This window comes from Tasmannia lanceolata, unplaced genomic scaffold, assembly GCF_043159265.1.
Source record: "Tasmannia lanceolata isolate RefF3 unplaced genomic scaffold, GAP_Taslan_0.1 ptg000002l, whole genome shotgun sequence".
Classification (NCBI taxonomy): Eukaryota; Viridiplantae; Streptophyta; class Magnoliopsida; order Canellales; family Winteraceae; genus Tasmannia; species Tasmannia lanceolata.
Window position 1 is genome coordinate 3,756,153 of NW_027518679.1, and position 10,836 is coordinate 3,766,988.

Consider the following 10,836-nt stretch of genomic DNA (forward strand, 5'->3'; position numbering starts at 1 on the left):
GGTGGAGAGTGAGAGAGCAGAGAGGTGCGCGATGGAGAGTGCGAGAGAAAGGAGAAAAACAGAGAAGTAGAGTGGTATATATGGAGAGATGAGAGAGAGTTAGAGAGGGGTACAGAGAGTGAGAAGTGTGAGAGAACAGAGGGATAAAGAGAGAGAGCGTGAGAAATAGAGATTATGCGAGAGAGAGAGAGAGAGAGAGAGAGAGAGAGAGACAAAAACAGAGTATAAGATACTCTGTTTTTTGTGTCTTTCACGTTCTTTTTTGTTTTTAATGTATGTGGTTGGGCTGAAGAGGTGAGGGGTGAGATGGAGAGGGACGTAGTTGAGAGATGGGATGAAGAAACAGAGAGGGATGAACGTGAGAGATTGAGAGAGAGCACGAGAGAACAAAGGGTGGTGGGAGATAAGGACGAAAAACCGAGAGAGTGCGAGTGAGAAGCTGCTGTTTGAGCGTGGGAGATGGGTATGGGCTGCGCGAAAGATAAAGAGAATGGGGTACCAATGATCCAAACCGATTCTGCCCGGAAGAAGGTGTGAGATCTCCTCCTCTAGAGACCAATGATCCACTCGTTCTTGTCTCCTCTTTTATTTTCTTTTTCTTTGTTAATTTGCTACTGTTCTTCTTCAGCAGAAAAACAGAGTCACAGCTTTTCTGTTTTCTTCTTATAACAAAGAGACTAGATAGAGAGAGCGGGTCCAAAGAAGTGGAGGCTGCCTAGGTAGAGATTTTTAGAGAGTGGTGATTGAGAGATGGAGTTTTGAGAGAAGGAACAGAGGATCGTGGGGGAGAGAGGGAAAGGTGAGAGCGCCCCGGTCGAAGAGGCTCCGAGAGGTTGGCTTTCCCAAACCCAGAAAACCCAGCCACCCCCACTTTTTTTTTGTTCGGTCCTCCTCTCTTCTTCTTCTTTTTTTCTTCTCCGTAAGAACTGCTGTTTTTAGAAATCACCCAAAATCTGCCCATCGTATCTGTCTAAAAATATATCTCTTTTCCATGTATAAGAGAGACCTTCAGAAGGTGACTGCTTGCTTTTTTTTTTTAAAATTGCTCACCTCCCTCTCTTTCTTTTTTTTTCCTTTATATAGAGATGAATACTTGTACACCAAGGAAGTGGCCGAATCTGTGATTTCAGTAATTAGAAAAAGGTAGAGAGGATTCCTTATCACAGCTTTCTTTCTTGTGCCCATCCAAAAATAGTTGCTGAATTTTGATTCTTTTGGAAAGGTTAAGAAGGGAGTTGCCATAATCTTTTTAAAGTAATTAAAAGGGCGCTCCACAATCTTTTCACAAACGTGGTCATGGAGGATTCCTAAACATAGAGAGAGAGAGAGATGAGATGAGATGAGAGGGGCGGTTAGAAAAGGAAGGAGGGGAGAGTCGGTGGGGAATGGTTGAGTTGCAGACGGTTGGGAAAGAGAGAGAGTTTTCTCTCCCTACAAATCTGTCTATTGATTTTTATTTTGGCAAAAGTACCCCTTTCCCCCACGCTAATGGCAGTACCTCTTTCATCTAATTCAGACTAACAGGATAATCTGGAACGTCCAATTGATGGGCTACGCATAAATGTGTTGCACCCCCAAGATCATTTCCGTAGGATGATCAGAGCCGTCCAACCGATGGGCCATGATGCAAACTAGTTGTATTTCAACAATCTCCTCCATGAGATGATCGTAATTGTCCATTTGGAGGGCAACAATGTAAGTTGATTATACTCCTAAATCTTCTATATTGGGTGATTCGAACCATCCATTTGGAGGCTACAATATAAATTAGTCGTGGCCTCAATCAATCTTCATGAGATTATTCAAACTGTCCATTGGATTGAGCCATAAGACAAATCCCTTAAATAACGGTTCCTTGGGCGGGCGATAATGTAAACAGATAGTGCCCCTCAAAATCTCTTCCGCAAGATGATCTTAACCATCAACTTGATAGGTTGCAATGTAAACAGATTGCACCCAATTATTTCCATAAGATGATCTGAATTTTTCATTTGATGGACATCTGCATGCTTTAGATCGAAGTAGGCTCAACCCTCATTTTTCATTAAAACAATATGCGGATCCCCTGTTTGATCCGAATCAAAATAGATGTTCAATGCGGGCCCACCAAACGGGTCCAAATTCTCTCTTGCTTTAATTCTTGCGAACAACCCCTCTCAACAATTATCAGGACGACGCAAAACATGATAGAAATAACCGAAAAGATCGAGAAAACAAGAGGAGCGGACACATGAATGGAAAACATTGAAAAAGACTGATAACAAGAACACTAACTTCTTTGTTGATTAAAGCAGAGCAAAATGGGGTGTCTACAGATGCCCCTCTTTGGTAGAGATGACGTAGTCATCGAATATCAAAGCAAAAGTGACAGAGCCATTTTGCGTGGCTTTAATCGACAAAGGACTCTCTAGACACAATGCAACTTAATATAATGCAAGACCTTAGATGAAACCCTAGAACTTGAACATATATCAAAAATCTTTTATTCTAAACCACTGGAGGACTCGATTATCTGAGGATTAGAGGATTAAGGACTTGAGAACTGGAGAACTGAATAATCGTACAACGGGTGGACCGGAGAATTGGAAGACTAGATGACTTGGAACTGGAGAATTGAAGATTGGATGAACTGAAGAACTGAAAAACTAGAGAAGTAGAAAATTTAGGGACTGGATATTTACAGAGCTAAAAATTTGGAGAACTGGATGATTAAGAGACTCAATAGTCAGATAACCGGAGAATCAAAGAACTGAGAAGTTAAGGAGCCAGTTCACTGGGATTGTAGAACTTGATTACTGGAAAACTGGAGAGTCAAAACTTGATAATTGGTGAACTGGGGATTAGATTAGATTGACATTTTGATTGATTCAATTGGGATTGGAATTTGATCACTGGATGTTAGGACTGGAAACTGGAGACTGGAATCTTAATCTAAACATCGGGAACCGGAACTCTAGAACGAAGGCATACCGGATACTAGAATTAGAGTACTGAAACACTGGATTTTCGGACACTGGAACTGGATGTTGGAATTGGAGTGCCGAAATACTGGGAACGGGAATACAAGTACTGGAAAATGGAACACTGGAATATTGGTGATAGAGATACTAGACACTAGAACTATGACACTGGAATATTGGATACTGGAACTGGAGACTAGAACTAGCATAGTGACACACTGGAATACTGGAATTGAAACTGGATACAGGATGCTGGAACTGGAATACTGAAATTGAAACTGAATACTGGACGTTGGAACTGGAATACTGGAATTGAAACTGAATAATGGACATTGGAACTGGAATACTAGAATACTGGATACTGGAACTGGAATATTGGAATACTTGATATTGAAACTGGAATATTGGACTACTGGAATACTGGATACTGGAATATTGGGATACTGGATACTGGATACTGGAACTGGAATATTGGAATACTGGATATTGAAATTGGAACTGGAATACTGGATACTGGAACTAGAACTGGAATACTGGATACTGGAACTGGAAAATCAGGAATTGGTAATTGATGAACTAGTAAACTGGTTTTTTACACAAGTTTATTCACATTTTGAATTGTTTACTGGGGATGAACAAGAAAGTCTCACAGGGCTTGAAATTTCTTAAATTAAGATCTTCTTTACTGGGGATATAAACTGGGACCTTGGAATATTCGGACACTGGTACAGAGGATTCTTCTTTTGACAAGCATTCAGACAAATATTCAACTGACTGGAAGGAGATTCTGATTTTTAATGGTTCATCTTTATGAGAAACTGGCTCAACCACCATTGCATCTAAGGCTCTTCCAAGCTCAAGGTGCTTTTCTAGGGTATGATCTTCTTATGGGAACTGGTTTTTCGGATTTTTCTGCTTCTGGATTCTTCTGGAACTGACTTTGCTTAGACTGAATTTTTTTTAACTCCTGAAATCCTTGCCTGCGGATTAACTTAGCTCTGGAACAATTGCAGGGGGTTAGCTATGCCATGCATCTTTTACCGAGACAGCTGCAACATTTGACTAACTGGACAATGATCGACTCTACTAAAAAAGGGAAGATGGTAAAAGACACTATTGGATGAACGGGAAGTTTTTGAAAGAATGAGCTAAAACGAACAGGAATGGACTGACTGGATTGATACACAGTGATGCTCCTGACTTAGTTATCGTTTTGTTTGGTAAGTCTAGCCCTTCAAAGAGTAGTTTCTCAATTGATAAGCACTGAATTTTTTTTTTAAACAATAATGCTCTTAGAATTTGATTACCACTCCTAGGATTGATTGGTTTCAATGCCCCCAAGTTTCTTGGATGACATTTAAGCTTGCTCGAACTTCTTTCTCTTCTTCAATCTTGATACCGGCTGTAACTTTCTTATGATGATTCTCTTACCGTGACCAAGTCACCTCTTCAGGGTTTTTAACTTGGCGGACCGTGTTAGCCTTAACTTTTGCCTGAACAACCTTTCTAGGTTTTCGATCTAGCAGGCTATCCCCTTAGCTTTTGCCTAAGCCGCCCTTTCGGGTTTTCAACTTAGCAGGGGAATGATCTTAAATTTTGCCTAGATTGCCCTTTCAGGTTTTCAGTCTAGCAGATCTTCATAACTCCGCTCCGTTTTTTTTTTTTTTTCACTTTTTGTGTTTCGGGACCTATATCGTTAATTCTGAACACCGGAAGGACTTTATAGGTAGGATAGGGTTTTTCAAAGAATGGCTTAAGGTTCAACAAAGATTTCGACCGAACCTGTGAACAGGTTGCCTACGTATCCCAGGGTAGGAATCAGGTCGTGCGTAGTTCAGGGCGAATGCCCCTGTTTGAAGATAAATTGTTTGAAGGTTTATTGATTTTTCTTTTTTCTTTTCTTTCTGGAATGATTGACTTCTCTTCTTTTAGAACTTGTCCCTCTTTCTTCTGAAAGGATTAAATTTCTTCTTTTTTTTTTTTTTTTGAATCGACCGAACTCGGTTTAACCGAGCTGCCTACATACCCCAATGTACGGATCAGGTCTCGCATAGTTTGGGGCGAATGCCCCTAGTCTGATGGGTTTTCAAGAAAATTTCATTCAGGCTCGAAGGGTTTGCAAACCGGTATTCTTTTGACGTTGGGTTCTGATTTTGGGATTTATTCGGCCAAAGGAGGCCTTCCGATGTTCAGATTGAGAATCGATATAGGTTACTAGAGTCCCTCTGGTACTGATTTTTTTTTTCTTTTTCTTTTTTTTTTCACGGAGTTTGACGGCATTTCCCGGTAAGAGATAATGATTCTTCTTCCTTCTGGATATTGATAAGTAATTTGACCTTGAGGGTGCATACCGGTTTTTGGACATCATTTCATCCTTGAATCGGTTGCCCTTGATATTTTGATGATCGCTCTGAGATGATTGCTCTTGCACTTTTCATATTGAATTTGATGGCTTTACATTGTCACCGGTGAAACCTGTGACCAGGGCCATTGACTGGAGATATGAAAGTTGTTTCGAATCCATGTCCCTTGTATAGCCTGTGACATTTACTTCATTCTTTCTTGAACCTTCTATCTGGGTCTTTCTCCTGGCATTAATGATAGCGCTTACTGGACCATCTCTTTATTCTTGAAATAGGTTTATCAAGTCCTCACATTCTTCAGAGGGTAATGTATTTTCAATCGGCATTCACCAAAACAAAGTTTCACTGCCAGTGCTTACCATTTCAATTTTCTCTTTGAGACGCTGAGCTCGGCGCTCCTCCTCTTGTTTGAGCATATGCTGCAATTCAAGAGGAGTTTCGTCTGCATCTTCTTTCTCATTCGAGGATGGAGTATTATTCTCATTATTTATTAAAGTCAGAAGCGCAAACTGGAATGTATAGAGAAAGCAAGTTTCATTGAATTGAAAAAGACCACATCAGATAAGACTTATTCTGAACAGACTCAGAATTCACACTCTTGACTCAAAAATAAAAGTAAGAAACGACTCAACAGGACTAGAAATTTATCCAAACTTTTAGAAGACTGCACTTAATAACTGGACTTGACATCATGACTGGACTTAATTAAAATAACAAAAGGACTAAGACTGCTGCAACTGTCTGGCTTTAGAGGCTCGGCGAAAACTGAATCATCATCATAACGAGTGCCTTTTAACTTCTGGTTCTTCTCTATCACTGCAACTGAACCTGAGCTTCTCAAACCCCAAGTGCCTAAACATCATCCAGCGGTGGTACAACCTGGTTTTGTATAGGACTGTCAGCAATATTTGGCGCTTGCTGAAATGGTAGCTTGCGCTCATCGATCAACTTCTGGATCACATGCCTCAGAGTTATGCACTGATCAGTACTATGCCCCGATCCTCGATAAAAATCGCAGTGCTCTTCCGCTCTTCATGTCCTGGGAGCGGATTAGGAGGTTCCTTAATGCGAGGCAAGTAGATATCGCCGGATTCCAATCCTTGCTGCAATATGACAGATGGTGGAAACAGGAGAGGGGTGAATTCCCTATTAGGCTTTTGCTGAGCTGCAATCCCTGATTGAGTATATTTGAATACCATAGAGTTCCGTGACGGGTTAGCCATTGATACATTATCAACCTCAGAGATCTTAGCTAGAGTCTGTGTCTTAACTTCTTTTGAATTGGGGTTTCCTCTATTGTAAACTCCTTGTGCCATTGCTTCCTCAATTTGCATACCAGCATTGATGAAGTGTTTAAAATCTGGATAATACTGAAGAGACATGTGATATTGGAGCTGAGAGGATATATTCTTCATAATCATCTGGACTTGCTCCTCTTCTGAGGGACGCTGCATCATTTGAGCCGCTAACCTTCTCCATCTCTTGACGAAAGTTAAGAATGACTCTTTTAAGTCCTGCTTAGTTCTCTCAAGATCCTTCCTAGTGACTTCGGTCCCATCATCATATTTGAACTGCCTGATGAATTGCTCACCAATATCCTTCCATGTCCTGTAACGAGTCTTGTCCAAGACCATGAACCATCTCCTAGCAACCTTGGTTAGGGAAACCGGGAACAATTGAGCCATTTGCTCAGGAGATAAGCCTTGAGGCTGACACATGATGGTGAACATTTGCAAATGTGTGATTGGACAACCCACACCCTCATATTTGTCGAAATCGGGCATTTGAAAGTTGGCAGGAAGGTGGATTTCGGGAAATAGAGTAAGGTCACTTGGATTAAAACCACCCTGGTCTTGAAACTGGATGTCCTAAACTTTCCTGGTAAGACTTTCTAATTTCTCCATAACAGTCTTATCAACCATGGACTGAGAAGGCCTACTGCGATCCTCGCTATACTGCTCTTTTTCCAAATCTTCTTCGGCTTTATCAGGGATATTGATGAACACTGGCTGGGCAGGTGCTGCTGAAGTAGCTGCTTGGTGCATAGGCCATTTATCCTTGGACAATGATGGTCCCAACTTTTCAGAAAGCTGAGCCTTGATAACTCGGTTCTCTTCTTTGAGCTCTTGAAGTTGCTGGAGAATCAAGGTGAGGGTATCAGTAATAGCAGCAGGTGGAAGGCCATCTTGGTTATCTGCCATTGGTGAGGATGAGAAAGAAGGAGATGCTGGGGTTCTCAGAGAGGGTGGTGGAGAGACAGAATTCATCTCCAATCGTGAAGAGACCCGAACCCAAGGAGCAGTGGGGTTAACTATGGTGTTTTACTGCCCTGAAATATTTGAAAGACACATTTTAAAATCATAGAAAGAAGTAAACAATGACGCATGCATAGACTAGGATAATGAGAGAGAAAGATGAACTTTATTGATCAATCATTGAAGCTTGAGTACAGGGTTCATTCTTTCAAAGATAAACGGATAAGATTAAACATGGAACTAAGCATTATTTTTAGACTTCTTCTTCGGACGACAATCTTCCTCAGCTGACTCTTTTAAAGGTTTGATGATTCTGACATCCCAAGCAGATGAAACGGCTTTGACAATCTTGGGCTTGAGATCCTCAGGCGGATAAAAATGACGAAGGGGAGGCACAATAGATTGCTCCCTTCCATACTGACGCAGGATCCTGGCAAGAACATAAAAGGAAGTCTTTTCGAGGCCAAGAAGGCAAACATAGTTAGCTTCTCCAGTGTTGAAGACAGCTTCTTGGATTCCAGGAATTTGCCAATAAATTTGATCTTGTTGGCGAGAATTTAACCATTCAACCCAATCGCTTTTATGATCGAAAGAAACATCATGACGCCATTCACTGAATGTGTATAACGTATGATCGAAATGGACAGGAGCTGCAATTTTTAACTTGTGGCATAACCACACCTGGAGTAATGCAGGACATCCTGAGAAAGAACCACCGAAGGAGCAAACATAAGAGCCTGGACCTGAGCTGGCACGAAGACGAGCCATATCATCCAATCCATTGAAGGTTTCTGTAAGCATAGTAGGAATTGGATTGGCGCCACGATCCATTTGATCAACGAGGTCCAGAAGAACAGCTGACGCAAAGCGAGAAGGCTGGACAGTAAGGAACTTAGCAAAGGAGCAGAATCTCAAAGCACGCCGTCGGGCTTTTTGAATATCAACAGCACCAATGTGTCCAATAGGAGGGTAAATGTCAATCAGATGTTGCACGGACACTTCTTGGCCTTTCATGAAAGAGTGCATGGATTCATCTGGATTATTCATTAAGCGAAGGAACAAAGGACGATAGTCTGGAACACAGGATGGCTTCACTAGAGGGCCATCCACAGGATACTCCAATAAGGCACACCATTCTTCAAAGGTGGGACACATCTCTTGGTTGCCAAAACGGAAGACATGATGATCGGGATCCCAACACTCTGATGCGGCATAGAGTAATCCCCAATCGAGCTTAATGGTTGCCACGTAGCCGAAGAGATTTTTCTCTTGCTCACTTATGGCATAGATGTGAGATTCTCTTAATGTACCACGGATCCAATCAAGAATTGTACGAGTAGACATGGTGCCTGTAAGCCAAGAGAAAGGATACAAGAATGATCAGGGTTATATGAACACGAGATTGGGATAAGTTCCTGCCAGTAAGAGAAAGTATGAATATATGATCGAATCACATGATAGAGGATTGAAAGACGTACGATCAAGAGATGAGATGAGATAGTATATGATTGCTTTCAATGGATAGATCATGAATGACTAATCCTATGAGATCTTTGAAAATGAATGGGATTTATATCCTAACCCCAAAGGGAAAGTTTTTAATCTTCGCACATTTTAACAGTGTTGCCTGAACGCATCAAACCCTAATCCTAATCTAAAGGAGTGGAGAGAGGATCTTGACTCATGACTTTGTTTGTGTACCTACGGACCGATCGTAGCCATTGGAAGATGGACTACGGCCTAATCTAGACACAAATGGGTAGGATATCCTAAACTAGGCTCACACACTTGATGCACATGTGTTCGTATTCTACATGCATGTGTGGGTTAATCTAGGGGTAAGGCCAAGAGTTCCCTTAGCGCGAATCCATGTTCGATATACTGTACCAGTGTCCGGCGTATCAGTACGTGAACAAGAGATCCGTTTACGCACCATAAGGTGCTAGGCTAAGGGTGGAATGCTTCTCTAGCACAGAGGCACCAGGTGATGAAATCCCAGTCAACCATGCTAGATAACACTCCGGGTTCCTAAAATAGGACGTGTGTGCATGTGAGATGCAGGGTTTAGATGCAAGTGATGTAAGTGTGTGCAATAAGTTCGCGCAATCTATGATGCCTTCAGGTTTTGTTAGATTAAGTTCAAGTAAAATGTGATGAGAAGATAAAACAAGACAAACTAATCTAACAAGTATAGAGTTTTTATGAGCCAGTTAAATTAAATTCAAATGAATTAGCCTTTAGAATTGTAATGAAGTTAGGTGGTCCCCAGCAGAGTCGCCAAACTGTGGGACCCGATCCCGCGAGAGGGGTGGGGTGCGAGCCGCCACGCTCTCTCTTGGTCTCTCGTACCCACGCGATTGGCGTGTGCATTTTAATTACTGATTTTAATTCATCTTTTATGTGAACTTGGGATCACTAAGGCAATCCGAATTCCACACAAAAGAGACTGACAGAGTCGCCACCTAGATGTGAGATCTAGGACTCGTAATTAACCAGAAATCTAGACTCCCTACCTGGTTGCAAGAATGGAAGGTATGGGGATTTATCCACCACATGCACCATTCCTGCCCGATAATCGGTCTTCAATTTCAAAAGCTAACTCTTTTAAATTTATTTTAAATGGCTCATTTAACTCTCTGTTAATGTGCTAACTACGGGACATGCATCCTATGATCTAATTTCAATGTGAATCCTAAATGTGTATCTTGATTTCTTAATTTGTCTGGATTCAATCTAAGTGCAAGTTCTCCTAAGATTCTAATTTCATGGGGAATCCTAAGTGAATTAATTAAGAATTTACAAGAAAATTAATATACAAAACACCACAATTTGTTGTAGTGCCGACTCGCGGTTGGTATGCCATCAGACATCCAAGCTGCCTACGTACCCAAGCCTCACTGGGATCAGAGTCGACCTAGTTCGGTGCACCTAAGCTAAGCTACTTATGCCTAACTCAACTAAGACACCGACCTAGACGGGATTGACTGTTTCAATAGTTTTAAGAGAAGTTATTTAATTCAAGTTGAGGATTTTATTATCTTAGGATTTCATCTAAGATGCTATATGATTCTTATCTAAATGCAAGTTGTTCCTTAGACTAATGCAGGTTAGCCTACATCCTAGTTTACTAGGCTTGTCCTAGGAAAAGATTGGGCGACTAGTGTAACTAGACCTATGGTACGGTTGCTATTTATAGCAAACATACGTGATGAGGCTGGACTCCTAACTCTAGGACTCCCTAAAACCTAAGACTCCCTA